This window comes from Pleurodeles waltl, chromosome 2_1 (assembly GCF_031143425.1).
Source record: "Pleurodeles waltl isolate 20211129_DDA chromosome 2_1, aPleWal1.hap1.20221129, whole genome shotgun sequence".
Taxonomy (NCBI): domain Eukaryota; kingdom Metazoa; phylum Chordata; class Amphibia; order Caudata; family Salamandridae; genus Pleurodeles; species Pleurodeles waltl.
The window spans coordinates 401,754,362-401,779,075 of record NC_090438.1 but is presented as its reverse complement, the minus strand read 5'-3'; positions in this window follow the sequence as shown (position 1 = coordinate 401,779,075).

Genomic DNA, 24,714 nt, shown 5'->3' with positions numbered 1-24,714 from the left:
AAATTTACAAAAATGCTTCATATTTTTACAAATATTTTAAGCCCAGGATCATCAAAATCAGGTAAGTACTTATTAAGTTCAGATTTTTCAAAGTTTAGGAAATATTGTGTTTCTGTGCGTAATTACGCATCATAGGAATCAATGGAAGAAAACTTTAAACTTGCATATAAAATCAGGCAATGCTCTCACCTTTTGTTTCCAGATCGAGGTCATCGAGATGTCCTGTGGGCCAGCTGGAGACGTTAGGGCAGTTCCCGTGTTAGACCTGACAGCCCTAGAGTGGTCATCCCCCAACTTTTTGCCTGCCTCCCTCCAATTTTCTGACACAGTTTTTTCTGGTTTTAGGACTCTGCGCACTTTACCATTGCTAACCAGTGCTAAAGTGCATATGCTATTTCCCTTAAACATGGTAACATTGGCTCATCCCCAACTGGCATATTTGATTTACTTATAACCCCCTAGTAATGTGCACTGCATGTGCCCAGGGTCTGTGAACTAAATGCTACTAGTGGGCCCACAGCACTGATTGTGCCACCCACATAAGTTGCCCCTTAACCATGTCTCAGGCCTGCCATTGCAAGGCCTATGAATTCAGTTTCACTGGCACTTCGACTTGGCATTTAAAAGTTCTTGCCAAGCCTTAAACTCCCCTTTTTCTACAGATAAGTCACCCCAAGGGTAGGCCCTAGGTAACAGATAAGGCAGGGTGTTATGTAGGTAAAAGGCTGGACATGTACATATGTGTTTTATATGTCCTGGTAGCGAAAAACTCCTACATTTGTTTTCCACTACTGTGAGGCCTGCTCCTTTCATAGACTAGCATTAGGACTGCCCTTATATACTTTTCGAGTAGTAGATTCTGATCTGAAAGGGGTAACCAGGTCATATTTAGTTTGGTCAGAATGGGAATAGGAAATCTCGCTTATTGGTGAGGATGGATTTAATATTACTATTTGAGAAATGCCATTTTTAGAAAGTGAGCCTTTCTCTGCACTTAAAACCATCTGTGCCTTACAGCCTGTTTCCAATCATTATATGGTCTGTGCTGGTTGACAGCCCCGTTGTACATTTCACCCAGACAACCACAAACAAAGGACACTCAGTCACATCTGCATTTATCTGCATATTGAATGGGTCTTCCTGGACTGGAAGGGTGGAGGGCCTGAAACTTACATTCTGGCCTGCTCTCACACAATGGACTGATAAACCCCCCACTGGGACCCTGTCAGACAGTACTGGTCTGAAAGGGGAACTTGTGCTCTTCAAAACTACACTTTGAAGTCCCCCCCACTTAAAAAGGCATATTTGGGTATATAAACTGGGTCTCTGACCCCACCAACTCAGACACTTTCGGACCTACACCTACTCCCTGGAAGAGGAACTGCCTGGCTGCCCAAAGGACTCATTTGGACTGCTTTGCTGAGAAGGACTGTTGCCCTGCTGTTGCCCTGCTGCCCATCTGCCATACTGATCTCTAGCTTGGCTAAGAAGGATTCTGCCTTCCCCAAAAGTGCTCTCCAAGGGCTTGGATTGAGATTGCCTCCTATTTTCTGAAGTCTCAGGGCCAACAAAGACTTCACCTCTCCAAGAAATTCCTTGTGTGTTGAAAATCAACGGAATGTCTGCAGAAATCGATGTGAAGCCTGCCTTCCCACTGAGAAATCGCCGCACAGCTGACCAGAACAACTCAGCCCCGGTTTCCCGACTGGAAATTCGATGCAGCACCTGCCTTGCGAGGGACAATTTGCATCGCCTACCGGATCGGCACCCCACCTGTCCCTTCTTCCAGTGAATCAAAGATTTGCAGTACATCGTCCCGGGTGTCAAAATATCACCGCATCACAGTGAGGAACCAAGACTGTGTGCTGAAAATTGATGCAAAGCCCTGGCAGCGTGGAAAAAAAGGGCACATCGTCTGTGCCAAGTCAGAAAATCCAACGCAACACCTTATTTTTCCAGGCATCTCCTTCTCGGTCTCCTTAGAAATAAACAGTTGTCTCTTTGTTACACACAGTACCTTACACTATCCTAACTTATCTTAAACAACCTACACCTACCCAGCTTATCCCACTGTACGAGAGGTGTCTTTTTGCATGGTTAGCCCCCCACTTTTTGCCTGGAAAACTATGTGGTTCCAAATTTGTAAGTGCCCGGGGCCCCTGCTAAAGATATCCCCAGGGCCGGATTTCTTTCCCCAAACCTGTACTATATATTGGCATTTCAGTCACCCCTGTAAGTCCCTAATAAAAGGTACCCCTGATACCCAGGGCATGGGTTCCTAAAAGGGCCCCCCAGAGCTAGTGTTAAGGTTAATTAGTTTAGGCTAGATAGGTGTAGCTAGGTTAGATGGTTTTCATAAACCAAACTTTTTTTATACTTTCGCCACTTCGTCATTTGCTATTTCTGAGTTGCTAGCATAGAGTATGTTAAGTTTAAAACATGATGTGGCTATTGACCGTTGGGCTTTCTGGTAAATGTTGCTTTGTCAGAGGTCTTTGGCATATTGATAGTCTACCTGACAATTGAGTCAAGTGTAGATTCTTTTGAAACTTTAGCCGATGTAAGTGGGCATCTGTTGGAAATTTTACTCACAGTACAACACAAGCAGCATACTACTGCTGCACTCTTTGTGAAGGCAATAGTACAAGTATAGTTGGTTTAGTTTTGGGACACAGAGTTCAGGCTGTGCTGGAACACACTGGTGCCTGCTAGTAACAAACACACCCTTGCACCATTGTGCAAGTGGGTCATTGTTTTTGGCAGGTTACAAATCATGAATGTATCTACACCTGACTGAAGTGCTTCCATCATCACTGACATTGACTACCTCCATCATCACTGACATTGACTATTTGCATGTGCCACTTCATGCATTTCACTTAATTTGAATACTTGCTAAGTTTCAATCAACAGGTTGGTCATAAAGCACAGGCTGCTCCACAGGTGTTGTTTTTTCCTCCGGAAACAGATAGGAAAATGCCAATATGGCTCCATAATGTTTGTAGACATAAATATTTTTTCTGACATTCATACTGGTTATTTTCATATGTTAAATACACATAGATCTGTGGCACATAAGACTATTGTTTCTTTACTCATGGCAGGACCTTAACATTGCTAAGAGTAACTCTGTATGAACAAAGGGTACCATTAGTTTAATGACATGCAACAAAGCCCAGCTTGGCAGCTTGCTGGTCTGCCCTGCATGACAGGGTGCAGGAAATGGACAATTTTCACATGGAGCTTGATTTCTGTGGTTAGTACCTACACTGATGTTACAGTAGGTTCTTAACCTCACTTTTGAGACCATTGAAACATATCACCAGGGTACCAGAATTACCTCTAGCCATCAGTTAATACCACAGCAGTGGCAAAGTCATGTTATTTTGTTATGTTTAATTAATTATCCTGCACTCTGCCTTACACACAGTATACCACAGCATCATCCTTTCTCTACTGTTTTGCATGCGATTGTTAAAAATGATATGGCATGGGGTCAAATGTGTCACACATCCATGTAAGTCTACACTGTACACAGACCTCCACCTCTACAGGTATGGGTATGAACAGGTATATGCAATACTTCAATTGTATTCTGATATCCAGTATTTTCGTAGCTCACATATTTATCTCCAGAGTACAGCACAGTAGACACTGACCCCATCTCTGAATGGGATTATACACATCCAAATTGAAAATATGCAACATCTCAACCTCAGTCCATTGATTCTGAACCCAATATACTCACCTGCAGAGTCTTACCAATCTCTTTACTCAGTCCCACTCAGTTGTTCTTGTACATGACTCCTCCGGCAATCATCATTCAGACCCAGACACTGTACTTAATCTCACACACTGATGGCAGCCATATCATACGATGACTTCCAGAAGATACAAACACCACCAACATTTGTTACATTATGCTATTGTCCAGCATGCCTACCTGTATGTGAGAGTAATGGGTCATACTGAACTTTACTAGATATTAGTGAAGATAACCTGTACCTACCCTGGTTGTCCACACAGGTGGGTCAATATCCCTCACCTTCTAACCATCCTAGACACCTGACCATCATCATGGAAACCTTGATCACTGAGACTCTTCACAAATCACTGTTTCACCTCCACCTGCTTTCACATATGTTGCATACTTACACTGCTCTTCTTCTTTTTCCCTCCTGCCACCCGTGACACCATCCCCCAGACCCTAATCACATGTAGACTGTAGTACACCAATTCTCTATACCACAGCATCTCTGCACAGCTGCAACACAAGTGTTAAGCTACCATACACAGCACTCCCAGCTTATTACTTCCTATTACACACATTGCCCCTTGTCTCCTGGAGATACAATAATGTGTCCCCATTAAGAGACAATGCGAGTTTAAACTGCTCCACCACACCTACAAGGCAACTCACTACCTGGGCCCCACTTAGCACAAACGCACATCTATGCTTCTAATAAGAAATCATGGACCTCTACTGTGTATCACTTGCATTAACTTTCACCCCCAAACTCCATATGAGCATGATGGGGTATAGGGTGGTCTCTCACATGGCAGTCAACACCGGTCACAACCTCATTCAGCACATCAGGGCAGTTGGGGGCAAAATAGTTTAGTTCAAATGACTGTATACCTGGCTCTTCAGGTGATCCCACTTGGTGAGCTGGAAAAAGCTCAGCACCTGAATACACTCTTGGATGAGAAGTTAGCACTCCAACAAAGCACAGTACTTGACATTCCATTCCATACTTTTGTCTGCATAGGCTTATGTCAAGTTTACTATGTGGAGCAAGGGAACAACCATTGACACCGACAAATTTGCACAGTTTCCAATAACACTGCATTATGCGCTGTTCCAGTCACCTTTTTAGCTTTGTATTGTGGGATTTGTAGTCCAAGTCTATCATGTTGAGATTAGACCACAAGTCCCTTGATTAATTGAACAACCTGTACTGTACAAACATCACATTCATAGATGAGTGAAATTTGGCAGAGCTGGTGATAAACAGAAGGGACAGGGCAATTATTTCCTTTTCAAATGCACACAGTGCAGATTAGCAAAGTGATTTGCTGGGCTGCGAAACACATCACTTTAATAAATTCCATGGTTCCTTGTTTTCTCTTAACTTGTAGTTGTTCCTGGTCTCAACTGCAGCACTGTTCTAGCTTTTGACTCCTGACACTAACTCTGTTGGGAAAAGTGATGCCACCTGCTCCTCCAATGCGTCCAAGTCCTCCTGGACATCAGGTCCTCCTCTGGTACTCATGGCTGCCCTGAGGTTCTTGGCTAGTTTCTCTTTGGTCCTGCGCTTATAGTCATGCCACCATGTTTTCAACTCCAACACTATCCAATTTGTTTGCCCTACACTGTTGATTTTATCCTGAGTGGATTTCCAAATCGTTTACTTCTTCCCTAATGGCAATTTGGAGGTGAAAAGGGGCAGGTGTTCATTTTTTGTCACCTCAGCTATTAATATTCAGTTCTCCTCCTCACAGAAATTGGTCTTCCTCTTCCTCCTCCCATGGCCTGCAGTCTGGTCTTCTTGGCCGGGGTTGGGATTATTGCCTCCTGACTTCTAGATGGTGCTCCCTCCATTTTGTGCATTTGTTTTGCTCTGCTGTTCAGATGTTTGAAATGTGTCAGGGTTTTTGATGCAATGCTCATTTGCAACACTTGCAAGTGCTTTACAACATGCAAATCAGCTTTGCATCACATAGGGGACAGTTGTCTTATGCCACATTGCTTCATTATTTTTGATGATGTGCAACATTTCTGATGCACCTTCATACCTTACCACATGATATAAATCTGGTGCATATGTGTTGCAAGGAAATGGCATTCCACAGCGCATGTTTGTTTGACGTAAAGCTGACACAACCCAGCTTTGTGTCACTTCTCATCAATATGGCCCTCAATAGCTACTGATGCTTTATCCCTTGTTCCCTCAAGTTCACAAGGATGACCAGTGCGTGCAAGGGAAGCCATAGTAGTAAGTGCAGCTTGCAGTTCACTTTTTGAGCAATGCAGGCTTTGCTGCAAAAGAACACAAAATGCTTTGGCACAACAGGAGCATGATGCCTATCAAATTTTATATATTCAATAGCAAAAGAAATCACCTACATTCAACTCGTGCACTGAGAGCAGCCATCATGCCAACCCATTGCATTATAAGTGTCTTGGAACTGACACGGTCCATAAACTGGTAACATTACCAAAGTATTGGAAAGACTCATATTTACTTAAATGTTTGTTTCTGCTGCGCGAATTAGTCCACTCAGAATCTTCCCTCTACAGTGTCACTTCATGTTAATATTACTTTATTTATTTACTACTTTATTTAGAAACCCGCCATAAGTCCACTGCAAAGCGAAAAATAATGACCCAGGCCCTGAGAAAGGTTAGGAACTGAAGAAAATTGAGATGAGTAAGACAAACATGATAAATATAAGAAAAACAGTAGTGTGACATAGTGGAATGAAATGCAGCGGAATTACCCAAAGGAACTGTATTTTTATTGCAACACAAATATATGCCAACATGTGTGATAAATAGCACTGTGTAGGATGCCTGGCGAAATGCAAAGATGTATTTCATGCTTGAGTTCATCGGTTTCACAAAATATGTGATCCAAAAGAACCCCACGAGTGACGTATATTCTGATCAGTTACACCTAAGAGTATACATGTTCATTGCTGTCTCCATAGTTTATAAAAAGTGGTGGGTAGCTTTTGATATCTACATGCATATGCTGACACGTTTGCATGCATCGCATGCTGGATGCATACAGATGTTCTGGAAGCAATATGATGCCATTTTAGTACTTGTTCTTTTAAAGTTTTGAAAACTTCTAACAAGAACAGGTGTTACCAGTGATAATCAATGGGGGGTTTGGGGATTTTTTTGTGCGGGTGGTGCAGCCAGGGGATGTAGCAGAGTGAGGATTGGTAGGCTTAGTGAAGGGGTGGGATTTGAAGGACAGAGTGGACAGGGTTAAGCTAGAAATGGCACTTAGGACCAGATTTGTGGGCTTTTCACGCAGGGCAGCACAGAAAGTCACATTGCAGTGCTGCCCTGTGTCAAAGGGAAGGGGCAGGAATGTGCCATATCTATGTAATAGAAACAAACACAAACATAAATGATGGATGGAACAAACATTCACCCCCAGTCACAGATCTGGATTTAATCAATACATTCTTTTGCTCACCATGCCACCCTAGTTTGGATCCAGCCATATGCAGATCAGTCTTGAGCCTTTTTCCCATGGGAACAGTCCAGCCAGAACTGCCAGGCCAGGTCCTCCCTGTACCAGAAACAATCATCCTGTGACTGGTTTCAGTGTATGACCCTTCATCCGCCACACTAGCTTGATTCTGTTGGCTTATAGATTAAAGTTGCACCTGCCTCATTAAAGTGGCATTTTCCACACTGGTTTATGTGTCTTAAAAGAGCTGTCCCACCCAATGGGAGTTTAGGTGCGTTTAGGCATAACTATGACTAGAATAAGAACAGAGCACACCCCAAATCATTTGCTTGTATTGATAGTTGTGTCCATGGATCCTTCAATTCTACTGGAGAATTCTAAGAGTAAATATAGTATATTCAAATGTGATATCAATGGTGTGTGATAGTTCCAAGACTGCAGTATACAATTATCAAATTTAATACAAATAATACCAATATACCATAAGTACATACATAAAAATTATTAGAAAAAAGATAAATCCAAAACAAAATCAAATTACAAACATAAGTAACAGAAATTTGACACAGATCATCTAGTTCAATCAAAAACAATTTGTCTCTAAAATAATCAGATTCAATACACCCTAGTCCAATTAATCCATGGAACGAGTGTGCAATGTCCAATTTGTTGACTTGGGGCAATAAAAGTTCTTGTCATCCAATGCGAAAATTGATTGCCAGATCCAGACCAGATTCAGCCGACACGTGTTTCGTCCTCTAAAGGACTTTATCAAGGCTTATCTTTCTGCGTTTAGGCATAAGCTGGCAGCTCCGGGGTATTCAGGTGGGTGGTGGTGAAGCTTGAGGATGTAGGAGAGCCAGGATTGGTAGGTTTTGCAAGAGGGTTTAAAGGTTTAAAGGATAGAATGGACTTGGTTAAGTTAGAGAGGGCACTTAGGCCCTCATTATGACATTGGTGGTAAATTCCACTTAGCACCATGCTAATGGCCACCAACTTACCACTGTGGCGGTGGAAATCCTTTCATCATATTATGACACACACACACCAATCCATCAGATTTCAGCCACAGACACAAATCTGCCAGACCAAAGGTCAGTCATAAATTGGCGGTATCAAAACCCACACCGTTATGCCAACAGAACAACGCCCACTACATTATGACCCTCAAAACACCATGACGGACATTCAACGGCAGTAAACCATTGGCGGTACATACCACTGCGCTCACAATGGACACCCACAGGCAAAACAACACCACTTTGGACAATTCAAACAACACACACCTGACACACACCCACAGCCCTTTACGAATACAGTTCATTGGCACAAGACTGACACCAAGACCCCTTAGCCAAATAGAGCCACACAACACTCACACCCATACACCACTCACACACTCCACATCACACACCCAAAACATTACCCAACACACCCTCACCAACACACCTCACATATCACCCATGGCACCACAAAGACACCCCCATTTCACAGAGGAAGAGTTATGCTGGAAGAAACTGTCTGGGTAGAGCCACAGCTATTTGGAGCACAGGTGCAGCAGATATCCATTGCAAGGAAGATGGAGCTATGGTGGAAGATCGTGGACAGGGTCAACACCCATGGGACAGCACCCCAGAACAAGGGCCAACATCAGGAAGAGGTGGAACGACCTACAGGGGAAGGTACGTTCCATAACAGCAAGACACCAGCTCGCTATACTGAGGACTCGCGGTGGACCCTCAGCTCCTCCCCCACAACACACAGCATGGAAGGAGCAAGTCTTGGCAATGTTGCATCATGAGGGCCTTGCTGGAGTCGGAAGAGGACTGTACTCTGGTAAGTCAACTCTCTACAATTATCACCCCTACCTGCATGCCATCACATACCCTCACCCTCACTCCCATCTCTCCACTCCATCCCACACACTCCACCATCACGTCTCTCTAATCCCAATGCCAAGCCCTGCATGCTGTACCAATGCATAGACACCCCTCACAGCCCTGCATGGACACTCATCAATAAAGAATGCACAGCATAGAGAAACTAACAATCACATCATACACCAACATACACAAGTAAAAGCTGGCAGGGCAACAACAACCATAGATGTGAAGCCAGGGATGTACAATATGTCAGACACAGAAACCATAACACATCATTTATATCCCCACAGGTACCCCAGCCAATGTCACCGGAGAGGAGGTGCCAGCACTATCCAGTCCCCCAACAGAAGAGGCCCACAGTGATGACAGTAACTCTGGACTTCAGTATCTGGATGATCTACCTGGGCCATCAGGGACCACTGGACAGCCAGTTACCCAAGTAGAGTCACAGACCACCACAGAGCCTCCCCATCAGTATCCAACATCATAGCACCCAGCCAGCACACCCACACCTTTGTCCTAGGACATGTCAATCAGCAGTGTGCCCACCTGTACAAGGACCCCAGGCCACACCTCATACCAAAGACATTCAGGGACCTGGTGTCAGTGGCAGTGGGCACACCGTTCAGGGGACAGAGACACAGGCCACCATGGATACTGGGAGGACTGCTGTGTGCCAGAGGGAGGACAGGCCCAGGGAACCAACTCTCCAGGAGGTAATCTCCGAGATCCTGGGAGCCTACCAACATTCCCAGAACACAATGGGCCAGATCCTGGACAAAGTGCAGGAGAACAGGCGGCTGTAGGAGGGACAGCACCAGGGGATCAGGGAGGACTTGCAGGCCATCAACAACACCCTGATCTCCATAGAAGGGGTGCTGGCAGACATGGCCAACATTATGAGGGAGGCAATCTCACACCACCAGGCCCATGCCACTAGACAGTCATCTGAACAGCTTTCCACTTCTGCTGCCCTTAGTGGCCAGGAGGCCCCGCCACAGAACTCACAGGCCAACAGCACCCCTCCCCATGCAGAAGGTGAACCACCCTGCAAACATTCCCTGTGATCCAGACAGAAGCCAGGGACCACGCCAGGAAATTAGACTCTCCTGATTGTCACCCATGTGTCCCACACAGTTATCCTGTCCACCTTGAACTGCCATTGCTCCCCTTCCTATGTCCCCTTGGACACTCCATCCGTCCTACAAACAGACTGGAAAAATACCCTGGACTTTCCTCCATCATCACCCCATCCCATTGCACTTACCCCCTATCTGTTAGCACTTCAATAAACACCCTTGGAAAAAAGTGTATGTCATGTATTTCAAATATGTATTGATTGAAACAGGTACAACCAGCGCAAATGAACTGAACATAGAATCAGCTTAGAATTAAAGACCTGTAGCAGACTGTAGTGATCACACCAGGTGTAATTGTCATGTCACCAACATCTGCAAAATGAACAGGCAGATGGGACAGTAAGTGGGCATTGAATTGGGAAATACCAGCATGCCAATGCCACACAAAATACAACCAAAGTCATTGAAAGGTAAAGTTACACTGTCTCACCTGTGTGTCATTGGAAGTACTGATGGATTACAGTTGTTCTGTTGCCCTCATCATCTACCTCCTCATCCTCACTGTCCACAGGGTCAACTGCTGCCACAGGGGCATCTCCAGTCTCCTCCTCCTGCAGAAAAGGGACATGGCGTCTGAGGGCCAGGTTGAGCAACATGTAGCATGCCACTACTATCTGGAAGACGTTCTTTGATGAGTAGCTCAGGGATCCACCTGTTAGATGGAGGCACCGGAACCTGGCTTTTAGGAGGCCAAAGGTTCTCTCCATAATCCTTCTGGTTAGCCCATGTGCCTCATTATAACGTTCTTCTGCCCTTGACCTGGCATTCCTCACAGGGGTCAGCAGCCATGATAGGTTTGGGCAACCAGAGTCACCAGAGGACAACATTTAGCCACACACTATCCTATATGCCCCATACCATATCCATACACCAACATATACTATGTGGGACCCAGGGATCACCTATTAGCCACACCCTGTGCCTCTGTAGTTGGCCGATCACATTTGGAATGCTGCTATTACTCAGGACAAAAGCATCTTGCACCGGCCCTGGATACTTAGCATTGACGTGGGAGATGTACTGGTCCGCCAAGCACACCATCTGCACATTCATGGGGTGGAAACTCTTACGATTCCTGAACACCTGTTCATTCTGGCGGGGGGGGACAAATGCAATATGTGTTCCGTCAATCTCACCAATTATATTAGGGATATGTCCCATTGCATAAAACTCAGCCTTACAGTGGCCAAATCCTCAACCTGGGGGAATGCAATGTAGCTGCACATGTGTTTTATCAGGGCAGACAACACTCTTGTCAGCACTATTGAGAACATTGGCTGTGACATTCCTGCTGCCAAGCCCACTGTCACTTACAAAAAAACAGTTCTGAGGAAATGGAGCACTGATAGAACTTGCACAAGAGGGAGGCTCCCAGTGGGGTGACGGATATCAGATATCAGGTCAGGCTCCAATTGGGCACACAGCTCTGTGACTGTGGCCCTGTCCAGTCTATAGATGAGTATTTTGTGCCTGTCCTCCAGTGTAGCCAAGTCCACAAGGGGTCTGTACACGGGGGCATGTCTCCATCTCCTATTCATCTGCAGCGGTAGGAATCTAAGGGACAAAAGAGTGAGGAGCCAGTCACCAACTGAACAATGGACCCACAACAGTAGTTTGCAATCTGTAGACATGTAATGGGTCAATGTGATTTGTCCTGTATATGCCTATTTCTCCTGTGACGCAGGGTTATTTCATAGGGCTGCCCCCCCTGAAATGGCGGCTGCCTGTCCTGTGTGGAGGGACAGGTGGAAGTGATGTAATTCCGCTGACATTGTGCATCATGGTGGGAGGCAGTCAGGAACCGCAGTGCAATTCCTCATTGGTTAATATTGGTCCCTATGGGGTACAATGGCCAATGATGATAAACGCTGGCGGTGACGGTATGCACCGCTGCAGACTTGACCGCCATTTTCTTTCATATTCCTCTTTTGTTTCCTGACCTTCTATAGGAGAGGACCTACACTGCATTTGCTGCTGTGACCTGTGTCTAGAACCTACCATGGCTTGTGTGACTGGGGAAAGGGTCCCAGCCTTCACTTCAGAGGAGTTGGAGAGACTGGTGGATGGGGTCCTACCCCAATACGGACTGCTGTATGGGCCTTCAGACCAACAGGTGAGTACACTGTGGGAATGATGCATGTGGCATGCATGTATGGAGGTGTGTGTGATGGCACAGTGTAAGGGGTGAGGGATGTCCTCCTGGCTGGGTACACATTGAATGCGGGGCTGTGTGTGTGCCAATAGTGCTGTAAACGGGTATGGTGGGCCATTTGTGTACCTGGCTGGACTGTTTTGTCTAATGGTGTTCTCCTGTCTGCATTACCTTTGCAGGTCAGCACCCATCAAAAGAAGGGTTTATGGCATGCCATCGCCAAGGAGGTGCAGACCCTGGGGGGTCTATGGCAGGAGGAGCACCCACTGTCGCAAACAGTGGACCTGAGATGCTGGGCACGGAAGACTGTGGAGGCCCAGCTGGGGATGGCCTCCCGAACAAGGAATGGCTGTCTGTCAGACCCTGACCCCCATGATGGTCTGTATAATGGCGGTGGCCTATCCAGAGCTGGATGGGTGCTTAAGGGTAACACAGCAGACACAAGGAGGTGAGTACAGTGGCTATCATTACAACTTACGCCTGGTGGGATGGTATCAGGGTGGTGGTTGTGTGTCAGTGGGTGCCCTTAGGCCAGGCCAGACATAGCAGCATAAGACCTCTGGTGGCTAAGGGTCTAAAGGGAAAATACTGGCTACCTAGCTTGTTAGCATCCACTACAGGCCAGGGCTGCACGGGTCCCAGGTGTGCTGCATTTGGCGGTGTGTGCTCCTCCTCATGGCTTGGAGGCTAGTAATATCACTGGTAGTGCAATGAATAGTGTGTAGGTCTCTACCCTGTGTGTGAGGGTGCTGTGTATGCCACCAGTGTTGTTGGTGCAGTCACTGACCCAGTGTATCCTTTGCCTCTCTCACCCCTTTCTTGTTTTGTCATCCTGTCCTTATGTTCATTAGCACCATCCAGGGGCTGGCTCCCCAGATGCAACAATCTAATGCATTCCTGGAGGACATTCACACTGGATTTGCAGCCCAAAAGAAATCGATTCAGGCTCTGGCCTCTACTCTGATGGCAGTCATTGTCCCTGTTTCTATCGTCCCCCCTCCAACTTTCACTTCCCAGTCCCAATCTCCTCAACCCCAACCCATCCGAAGCACACAGCCAGACAAGCATGCACACAGGACAAAATCCAAGAGTGGCACAGGCAAACACAAGCACCACACTTCATCCGACAGGCACTCACACAAACACCATCCATTTGCAGACACAACAGCATCCACTATTTCAACTGTCTCCCCCTCCTCCTCCTCTTCCACCTCCCACCCAGTTACGTCCACACTCACACCTGCATGCACTACATCATCATCCACTACCTGAATCATCAGCACACCAAGCAGTACACACACCTCACTGGCAGACACCTCCAAAACATCCATACACACGTTTCCTGTGTCCTATACCACCGTGTCTGCCCCCCTCCTAAGGTACACAAACGCAAGCACTCAGACACCCAACAGCCATCCACTTCACAGCAGCATACAACCCATGCACCTGCCCTCAAATCCAGCAGACAAACACCTCCAACAACCACTCCCTCATCCTCCACTTCCATGACTTTTCCCTCTTCCCGCTCCAATGTCCCTAAAAAGCTTTTCCTTTCCCCATTGACCTCTTCCCTACCCTTGCCCCCGTCCTGCACGTATGGCCAGGGTATCAAGAACCCAGCCAAGCACCTCAGCCAAACAGTCCACGGGCCCTGTTCCATCATCACCTACTCATGGTTGAAAGGATTCCAGGCCACAAATACTGAAGGGGAAGGATCCTGCACCAGCCAGCAGAAAGGGGAAGGAGCCTGCACCAGCAAGCAAGAAGGGGAAGGAGACTGCACCAGCCAGCGGAAAGGGGAATGAGTCTGCACCAGCGAGCAAGACGGGGAAGGAGCCTGCACCAGCCAGCAGAAAGGGGAAGGTGCCTGCACCAGCCAGCGGAAAGGGGAAGGAGTCTGCACAAGCAAGCAAGAAGGGGAAGGAGACTGCACCAGCAGCTGTCACAGAGCCCCCACCACCAGCCATGGTTGTGAAGTCATCAGTGAGTGCCGGGGCAGAGCAGGAGCCTCGCACTACCACCACCACCACAGTGCAGCCATCGCTGGGTGCAGCTGCTGAGCTGGAGGCCTCCCACTTCCACCACTGCAGTGCAGCCATCACAGGGTGCAGAGGATGAGCAGTATCCTCCCTCTACCACCACCACCACCACCAGTGCAGCCATCGCAGGGTGCAGGGCATGAGCAGGAGCCTTCCACAGTGCAGCGGTCACCGCCGGCAGACGCCATGTGATCCAGCCACCATGGGCTGCTGTGCGGCCTCTCCCATCCAGAACCAGTGGGCAAGTCAGCCACTTAAGGGACTGGGGCCTTGCACTCCCCAGGACCAAGCACAGGGCATGTTGTTCCCTCCAGAACCAGTGGGGAAGACACCCACTTGAGAGACTGTGGCCTTGCACTCCCCAGGACCAAGCACAGGGCATGTTGCCTCCTCCAGAACCAGTGGTCTTGTTTCTGCATCCGGCTGAGGTGCCCCCGCCTGAGGTGCCTGCCTATTTGCCAACTGATGCCCCTGAAGTGTTCTCTCCGTATTGGTGCAGGTAACCATTGGGGCCTTGGACTTTACCCTGTGGCCCCTGTGAACTGAGGACTGGGCAATGTCCCTTTTTTGTACATGTGTACATATCTGTTACATTGACAAATCGTATTATTATTTTTGTGTTGATCTTATTACAATTACTTTAGTCAATTCCTGTTGACCTTGCATCATTCAGCCAATTTATGGGGATAAATTGTTTTCTTGTGCAGCTGGTTGTGTGTATGTTGTGTGTGTATGGGGTGTGTGTGTCACTCTCATTTTCCTCCCCTCTCCCTTCTGTGCTAGGCGGCTGTACTAACTGGCGTCGTCTTCGCTGGCGTTGGTGTTCGTGATGGAGCAGAACGTAGAAGATCGTTGGAAATACTTGCAATTCCAGTGTTGTTCTTTCCTGTGTCTCCAGTGGTGAGTCCTTTCATTTCTGTAATGTGTTTCTGCCAGGCTTTTGATGGCATTGGTACCGCCCCGGAAACGGTGGTGGATTGTGTTGTCATAATATGGTGGGCGGAACTTTGAGTTCCGTCTGGCTGTGGGCGGCTGCCGCCGTGATGTCTGTTGTTTCCGCCATGGCAGTCGGTGTGGCACATTGGCTGTCTTTCGGAAATCTTACCGCCATGGTCATAATTTGTCGGTAGTTACCGCCAGCCTGTTGGCAATATTACCTCCACTTTATCACCAACCACCAGGGTCGTAATGAGGGCCTTAGTTTTGAGCTCTTGGCAGGACAAGGCAAAGTTTTTTCCCCACCATTCCACCCTAAAATGCAATAGGGGGAAGGAGGGGAGGGACAATTTTAAAGGCTACAGGAAGTCAAGCCCAAGCTTTTGATTGACATTGAACAGTTTCATGGGTGATGTTTTGATGTGAACAGAGACTGGTGAAGTGTGAGTGGCAAGGGAATGTTAAGATGATTTTTTAGGGGAGGTGGATGGATAGGTTTCACATTGTATTTGTGCGGCCGGGTATTTATAGCCTCTATGGCTAGTCACCGAGGATGCTATCAGTTAAAGTTGCACCTGCCTCATTAAAGCGGCCTTTACCACCCTAAAGCATATCTCATGTTTCTTAAGAGCGCCGTCCCACCCGAGGTATTATCCTGCAAAACCTCAGTCACAGATCTTAGGTAGAAACACGTAAGACAAAACTCTCTTTGACACTTATTAATAAGTTATACCTTAGTTTATTTGATCATGTAAACTGTCATTTTGCATTGCAACGACATTAACATATTTTCTATAATAATGAGAGTTCATGTCAAGGATCGTATTCGGAAAAAGGAAAAATCTGAAAGTTCACAAAGGATCAAACATAGTTTGAAAAGCCAATAATTCTAAAAGGAGTGACGATATGCTTCAATGGAATTATAAAAAGTGAACAATTCTTCAAACTTGTCCTGTGGTGCAACTGTGCATTATCTATCTATTTGGGCGGTTCGCCAAGAGAAAAAGCAAGATATCAAAATCACAAGAGAGAGTCATAAAGCTACACTCATGCAAGTACTCCTATGCCTAGGTGTATATTTACGATTTTTGTGAATTCATAAAACTTCCGAAAATGAAGTCTGCAAAGATAAACCTGTTGCAACTTTACAGGCAATCTGCAAGCAAACTCGTCCGATGTTTTTTTGCACGTTAATATTCTTACAATGTTAAATTATATGCCTGTGATTTTTTGGACTTCGAAGCTCAACAACCACGTCAATTTCACATTTTTCTTACATTTGTCATCTGCTTGAATAAAACATTTTCCATACTCTCCCACAAGGTTTGGGGATTTTTGCTTTCTATATACTGGTAATGGTGTAAACGCAACCCTTGACTGGTGTATATCTCGAGCCATTTTAAGGATTAGAAAAGATTGAAGAGGAGTTTGTAAATGTTCACAAACAGGCGTTTGTGAATGCCTGCAAACACATCTGTTTAACAATATACAAACTACATGGCAACCCATACCTTAATCTAGACACTTCCCATCCACTGCTTTAGATGTACTGCTGCATATTATTATACAATTATGGGGTAATACTGGTAGGAAGTAAATACATTTACCTCTGCAAGTTCTTCTTATGTGTGTGTTTGCTGGTATAAATCCATCCATTTTCAAAAAGGTATTTTTATACTCCTCAATGCCTTTGTGAGAATGGCTCAATGCAAGAAAATGGCTAGCCCAAGAAAAGATTTGCTTCAGTCTTCTATTGTGTTTGATCTTGTCACAGGATGTGAAGCATATCCCTCAACGTGTTTTGTGTAAACTGAAGACTCTTTGTTGGATGTATGCTTTTTCACAGATAACGATTTAATGGAATACCATTATTGAGAAACCATTTCATCTAAACGGTTTAATGGAAATCTTCAGGATGAATGGCAGTTATCATTTCATAGAAATCAATTCATAGCAAGTATTTTTTATCAAAACTGATGCCTACACACTTATTTTTTACAATGTAAATGAAATGGTTATAGGTCTTATTTACAGAAATAATCTTTGTTAAAGGTATTTATTTCAATCTTTTACATAAAGGGAAATTATTGTGTCTTTCTATCTTTTACATTGTCAAACAATTACATTGGTTGCTTTTAATTCGTGGAACACTCCTCACCCCAAACATCATCTATCTCTGTCCCATAAAAATTCCCCCATGCATTAACTACGCCCTTCTCTGACACCTAAACTCCAACAATCCCAGAACCCTTAAAGCCCTATTGACTCCTAAACTTTACCCATTTCTTAACCTAAAGCTCCCTCACTAACACTACATTCCACCCATTCCTGAATCCTAAAAAACCCTTTCTACACCTAAACCCCACATATCTTAATCCCTTAAAATCCTGCAAAACCATCAAACTCAACTCACCCCTGAACCCTAAAAAACTCTCACCACCCCTGAAAAACACCCATTCATGACCCCTTAGACCTTGCACCAACCATGAATGTCTTCATCCTTGAGCCATAAAAATACTTTCCACATGTGAACTCCACCTATCCTGAAACTACTTTGAACACAACCCACTCCTAAACACTAAAAGCCCTTCACCACCCTAAACCTCTCCCATCACTGAACCTTAAAAACACTCCCCAGCCCTGAACTCTACCCATCCGTAAACCATAAAAAGCTCAACACCTCATACATGCGACCCATCCCTGAACCCTAAAAACCCCATCACCACCCTTAACTTCCACTGATATATGAACCCTGAACACCCATCACCACCCAAACTCTGCCCATGTCTGGTCCCTAAAAAACCCTCACCACCGCTAAATACTACCGACCCCTGGATCCTAAAAAGCCCTCATTGACCGTAAACATCACCAATCTCTGAATCCCCTAAAAAAATAAAAAAAAATACTACTCCTAATCTTCGCCCTAGGGTGTGATTTAAAATGTTCCATGAAAAGTATCTTTTATTGAAAATGTTTCACTTAATTTTCTGTTCATTTGCATTTCTTAAAAGTGGTTTTCCATGCTTTGGTTTTCTTCAATGTGGTTTCTCAGTTTTTGTTCTTCCATTTATTCACATACATCACTGTGTGCAGTGTTCCTGTCATTATTCTTCTCTAAAGAATATCAATACTGCTTGGAATAGCAGTGTGCCACTGTTCACAAAGTTCTGGGTTCCGTGCTTAGAAATCTTTTGTATCGAGTGGAAATGTGGTCTAGTGGCTAATATAATCACTTTAAAATAAAAAAAAGACTTGGAGTTCCAGCCCACCTTTCCATCTTAACCAAATTGTGTGACACCGAGGAAATTTCTTGAGTTCAATGTCCAGTGGGGCTATGGTTAAATTACACAGTAGAATACTAATGCAATATAACCCGTTTTATAGAATGAATTGTGTTTTATGAATAAAAATAAAGTGTTCGCAATGGAATGCATTGCTGAGAAGCTTGTGGTTATCCCGACAGATTAGGGGAGCAAGGCCTTAGAATAACATTTATAGAGGAGCAGGTGGTTAAAGGTTTAGGCTTCTTAGTGTGATGTGCACTGGTGAGTTGATATTTAGTAAAGAATCACCCAAGTGAAGAACCGAAGGGTCAAAAACTAGTGGGTGCTATCCCAAACATCTCAGGACACTTGCCCTCAAAACCAGTTACTGGCCCAGCACTCTTCATGGAAATGGCCCAGGATCAAGCAGACCTGAGATCAGTTACCAGCACACTTCATTCAAGGAGGTTCATATGTGTCGTTCTTTGCTACCCAAGGATGGATTGAACTCCCAGAATGCTAGGTTCAGTTTCTCATGCTAGGCCAGGAGTCTTGAAAGGTGCTGCTACCATAGCGGAGTAAGTCTTCATTAGGTGTGCAACATAACTCTACATGATCCAAGGCCACTTGTTCTCAGTGAATATGCAAAACATACTATCAGGTATTCAGAATGAGAAGACAATTAATACAGTAGTCTTTCATTATACATGACACTGCTGGAAGTTCAAGCAGCGTACTTCATGCAGTGGTGCTACTGCCTGCTTTGAGGTTCCTGTCTACCTCTGCAGAGAGGAGGAGGCATGGCAGTAGCAGTATGCAGAAAAGAGCCAGAGTGGAAGGTGGCAAACCGCCCCACACTTGAGTATGCCACAACCCCAGTCCTTGAGAAGGGCATCCCAGTGTGCATGTGAGACACATGGGGCCCAAAGAGACATCGGAATACATTTCTTCTTATTGCCTCAAATGGTGTAGTGTCGAATAGATGTGCGCCTGATGTGCAACACTGTACTGCCATTAATGTGTAATGATGCCTAGAGAGAATGTTAATAAAACATATTAAAAAACCCAGTCCTAGAATGCATTTTTAGAACTTTGGGTGTATTTTAGTCCATTTAGTTATTCGATATGTCCTTTCACACCCTGTATGAATAATTACATTCATATTGGAGATTGCCATTAAATCTAGAATGACTAACTGCCTTCTATAAGCTCCAAGCCAGTGGCTGCTGTTAAGCGTTAAGTAAATCATCTGCTTAAGCACTTCACTGATTCTAATCTGAGTTCATAGAACTACTATGCTTGTCATTAAACTTTAACATTATCTTGGGCCAATGACACTTCTGCTGGGTCTAAAGTAACTCTTCTGTGGCACCAGCCGGACACGGACATGCACATTTCAATCGTGGATGGCTAGAAGGACTGAGGATTCACATGTGGTGCAAACAACCACCATTTTCACAATTGTGATGTTAACATTAAGCTTAGAACCGATATGATTGTACCTGCAATGATGAACTGAACTCAAGCGGCAAATGGAGAAATGAGAAGTCCAGAGAACATAAAGAGATAGGTGGGCAATTGGAGTTAGGTGTGCCGGGGCACAGGAAGGTGAATGAAGGTGATGAAGCAGAAAATGAAGGTCTTACATTTATTAACGCTTAAACGTAGTGTGAAATAATCATGTGTGATATTAACCGAACTAATAAAGATTGTACGGGGACAAAATGTGCCTTCAGAGTAGTTTGCCATCATTTATACGCGTGCTTTATATAACGTGGTGTATTAGAATTGACTAATCCGACATAATCATAAACGTGTGCTACGATTTGCTTGTTTGAAATGTTTTAGCTTAGCATTACTTTAGCGGAGGCTTTGGCCTAGTTGCCTGGTCTCACGGTTTAGATGCTCGTATTTTTCCACTGTGCTAATAAACGTGTATTTTTGCTTGAAGCTGTACTTTTCCACAGAAACTGTTCACATGCTTATCTTAAAGTTAGTGCCAGCCTGGCATATTTTCTCTTTAATTCAAGGTCGACTTGCAGGTGCGGACAATGGAGGCTCTGAAAGTGAACTAATTGGTAGACAATGTTGCAACTTGCGTACCCATCTCCAAGGATAATGTATGCTTAAGTAAAAGCTTGAGAACTGTCGTTTTTGATTGGACAATTTGAAGCTAACCTATGAACCCTCCAATGGAGACCCTACTGGACTTGAACTGTTGTCTATAAAAACCAGGTGCACGAGAGGAAACTCTCTCTCTCTCCATTATTGGACATCCCGCCATTTTGTAGACTTCGTAGCTATTATGGCCCACTTCGCTGCGACGCCATTTTGAAAGAGACTTTGATTCTTTCTCTAATCGAGAGAAAGAGACTTTAATGATTCTTGCCCTAGAGACTTTAACTTTGATCCCTTTGCATGAAGTAGTAGTCTTACCTTGCCGCCGTGAGGCAATTGCCCCGTCCACCCCTGCCCCTTTGCCCCGTCCCATGCTGATCGAAACGGTACCCATGCTGACCGAAAAGCGGTACCTGTGAGACGAAGACTTCCTTGTATGCTGATCGTAATTGGTAAATATGAAAAGAAATTGTAAAATTGCATTGTGTTTCTTTTTAGGTAACCAACTGCTGATTTTTGGTAAGATCCCTAGTTAAGAGTTTTTCTAAATTAATGTTGCTAAATTGTTTTTGCATGAAGTCCCACATGCCGATGTTAATTTGAGGTTAGATGAGGATTCCATATGTCGCACGATGCAATTTGAGATCTTGTTATGCTGACTAAATGTACGCAATTAGCTCATTACAGATTATCGTATTAGTGATTTGCATTGCCATTATCGAATGCCTTGTGATTCAAATGCTTCATAGATTGCACTTGTTTCGACGTTATGGACAGCTATTAATGTTCATATATGTTTATCATTTGGTGTTGAGACATATCTATATTGTGCTAGCTTTGTTAATATAGGGAAATAAAATTCACTAACTTTGAATAAACTGGTGTGGTTATTCCTGACTGAGAGGTCAGGGTTCGCCGAAATGTATTCTGGATTAATTGTTAAGTGTTATGTTGTTCAAGGTGTTGCTTATGTTCGTTATTGATTATTGATTTTGATGAGATTGATCGATTAAGAGTACAGAGAGTTCCCACTAAGTCAAAAGATTCATCGGACTAAAGAGCGTCCGAACACAGGTAAATTATTACTACGGACCGCTCTATCAGTAGATGGTAGCAGAGGATGGTTTCGTCTTTTGGGACCCCGTACTCTTAAAGTACATGGTGTTGAATTAACGGTTACGTATTTTGAGACCCCATTCGAGAAGTTGAATTAGATTTTCTTGGGTAAAACAGATTGACAAGATGATGATGGGCTAGGTCCACCGCGACTTTCCCGGGATCTCGGAGCTTGCGAATGGAGAGAACGGAGGTGTGGAATCAGCGTTGGCGGTACTAGTGATGGTATGAGTGAAGCTAGGGTTTTGCGCTTGCACAGCTTATTGCCGCAGGGTGTGTGAAAAGGTTGCGAGGATTTTCTTTTTTTCGAGGATAGCGGAGGTGCGACTCCGAGTGTAGAAGTAGTGAAGTCGTTGAACTTCATAGAAATAGCGGAGGTGCGACTCCGAGTGTGAGAGTAGGGAAGTCGTCGAACTTCATGTGCGTGTGGCGCTTTGTGCATAAAAAGGTCCACGTGGTTGTTGTTGTTGAGACGGGCCCTGCGAGGTCAAGAGACTCCGGAGTATGTTGATCCATGTTGTGGTCTGGGCGGTTTAGTAGGTTGATCGGGCGTGGTCAACAAGTCGGTACGTGTGTTAGGGAGTGAAAGAAACTTCGACTTCGGGCTTTGACAAGATTCTAAGTGCACTAGAACAGATCATTGACAAGTTGAGAGTAGGTCTGCGGGTCAGATTTCCTTGCGAATGTGGGGACTGAGAAAGACGGAATAGCGGCCGAGGCTAGTGAAAGGTCCCGATGCTAGTGAAAGGTCCCTAAGGTCCTGAAGCGATTGTGGTACCCTTCCTATAGTAAATCGACAGATCTGTTTTATTTTTTTGGTAGCTCGCAATATATGCAAGAAGTTGTTACGAGAGGAGGTGAGTGAAGGAAGACTAGCCGCGAGGCTTTGTCAGCCGCAGTGTGTGTGAGTGTGATGTCACTAGGAGCCGCGCTGGGATAGGTTGGTTGCAGAGAAGGGTCGCGCACGGATTGGACGCAGTCCGTGGGACTCGATCGGAAGGGGAAAGGCAAGCGAAGAGTATTCCGGGAATTAAAGTCACCTACTGATTACAAATTTTGTGGAATTAAAGTCAGCCGGAAGGGGAAAGGCAAGCGAAGAGTATTCCGGGAATTAAAGTCACCTATTGATTACAAATTTTGTGGAATTAAAGTCACCTATTGATTATAAACTTTGTGAAATAAAAGACGAGAAAATGAAATTCTTTAAAGCATTTAGGAGTGCGATGAAGGGGGAGTCTTACATTAAAGCGAGCGTAGGAGAAGAGACGCCGCCCGAGGGTACACCAGCTTACATTGTAATGGAAGAGAAGGGGGTAGCTCCGTGCCTTTTGCTAAAGCAATGGCACAAGTTGACAGAGAAACATGGGAGCGTAGCGTTCCCGATATATGGGACATTCAATATAAAGATCCTAGAAAATTTGAGATTCACAATGTACGACATGAAGGTGCCTCCAAGGCCAGCCCAGTTTGAGGCTCTAGCAATATGGGAACTAATGGCTAGACAGCAACAGCAAAAGAAGTTCGAGACCAGAATGAGGAAGGTAGAAAAGACACTAGCGGATGCTAGGTGGGATAATGCACAGAAGGTGTGGAGGTCAGATGTATTGCAGGGGATAAAATTATTCCCCGCAATTACTAAGGAAGGAGAGGAGACAGGTAAGAAAGCTATCTGTAAGACAGACAGGAAGTGTTGCAAGGATAGAGAGGACGAGGAAAAGTTGAGAAGAGAAGAGGAGTTAGAGGATGAGGAGTTGATAATGCAATTGCTGAACGACCGTCCACCGCCTTATGCAGAGAATGGACAAGGTCCAAGTACCAGTTCTGCCCCTCCGGCACTGGTACAGAACAGTGAAACCCAGAGTTCAGGAGCATCATCGGGATCCAAGGACCCGAGTTTATTGCTCACCCCGCAGATACCGCAGGTTAGGAGAATATATCCAGATGTGCCCGTGTTGAAACCAGCAGAAAATTATCAGCCGCAGATGCCAGGGTACTACAACAGTGATAACAGTGCAGGAATGATTCTAGATCCAACCGTAAGGGGAGTACAGAATGGTTACAACCAAACAATGGCACAAGCTGAATCAACTCAGTTTTTGATGCCTCAAAAGCAGATGCAGGGAGGAAACGCACATGCTCAAATGACGGGGAGCCAGATGGGCATGCCGGCAATGATGACCCATGGTGTGGGAATGAACATGCCTCAGAACATGGGAAATGGACAGAACCCAGACGCGATATCACTACCCATTACTGTAGGTCCACCGGTACCTTTGTACAGTCAGCCTAACTTGGGTCTGAGCGGTCAGGGATCAATGCTGCAGAATGGGACAGAGAGGAGGTGCATAGAAAACACTCCTGGGATAACTCCTCTAGCGGCTCAGCCAAATGGATCTGGGTCCTTGATGGAGTTTAGTCCCATATGTGCTCAGTCAACACTGGTGAGGTCGAGCCCCCCACTGATAATACCCCTAACATCGAACACTGAAAAGTTGCCGCAACCATCGATGGCAGTCGATGTGAACGCCACGCTGATGGGGGTGAATGCGCAACAGCTGACACAGTGGTTCAACAGTCTGAATTCCACACAAAATTCAGCTAGTGGGAAAGGAGAAGACTATATGAATAGGGTCAGGTTGAACATGGAAGCACAAGAATTGGTGGAAGGGACTATGGGTGTGAACAGGTTAGAGTCCTACACGGAAGAAGAGCTGAGGTATCTATGTCCCAGGATTACGAAGGAAGTGAACAAGGTACATAAGAGTCTGCAAGAAGCAGCTGATAGAAACGGGGTTGACATAGACAAGATGAAACACTTGAGCAGGAGCTACAGGTTGGATTTTGGGCCCACAGATTTTGA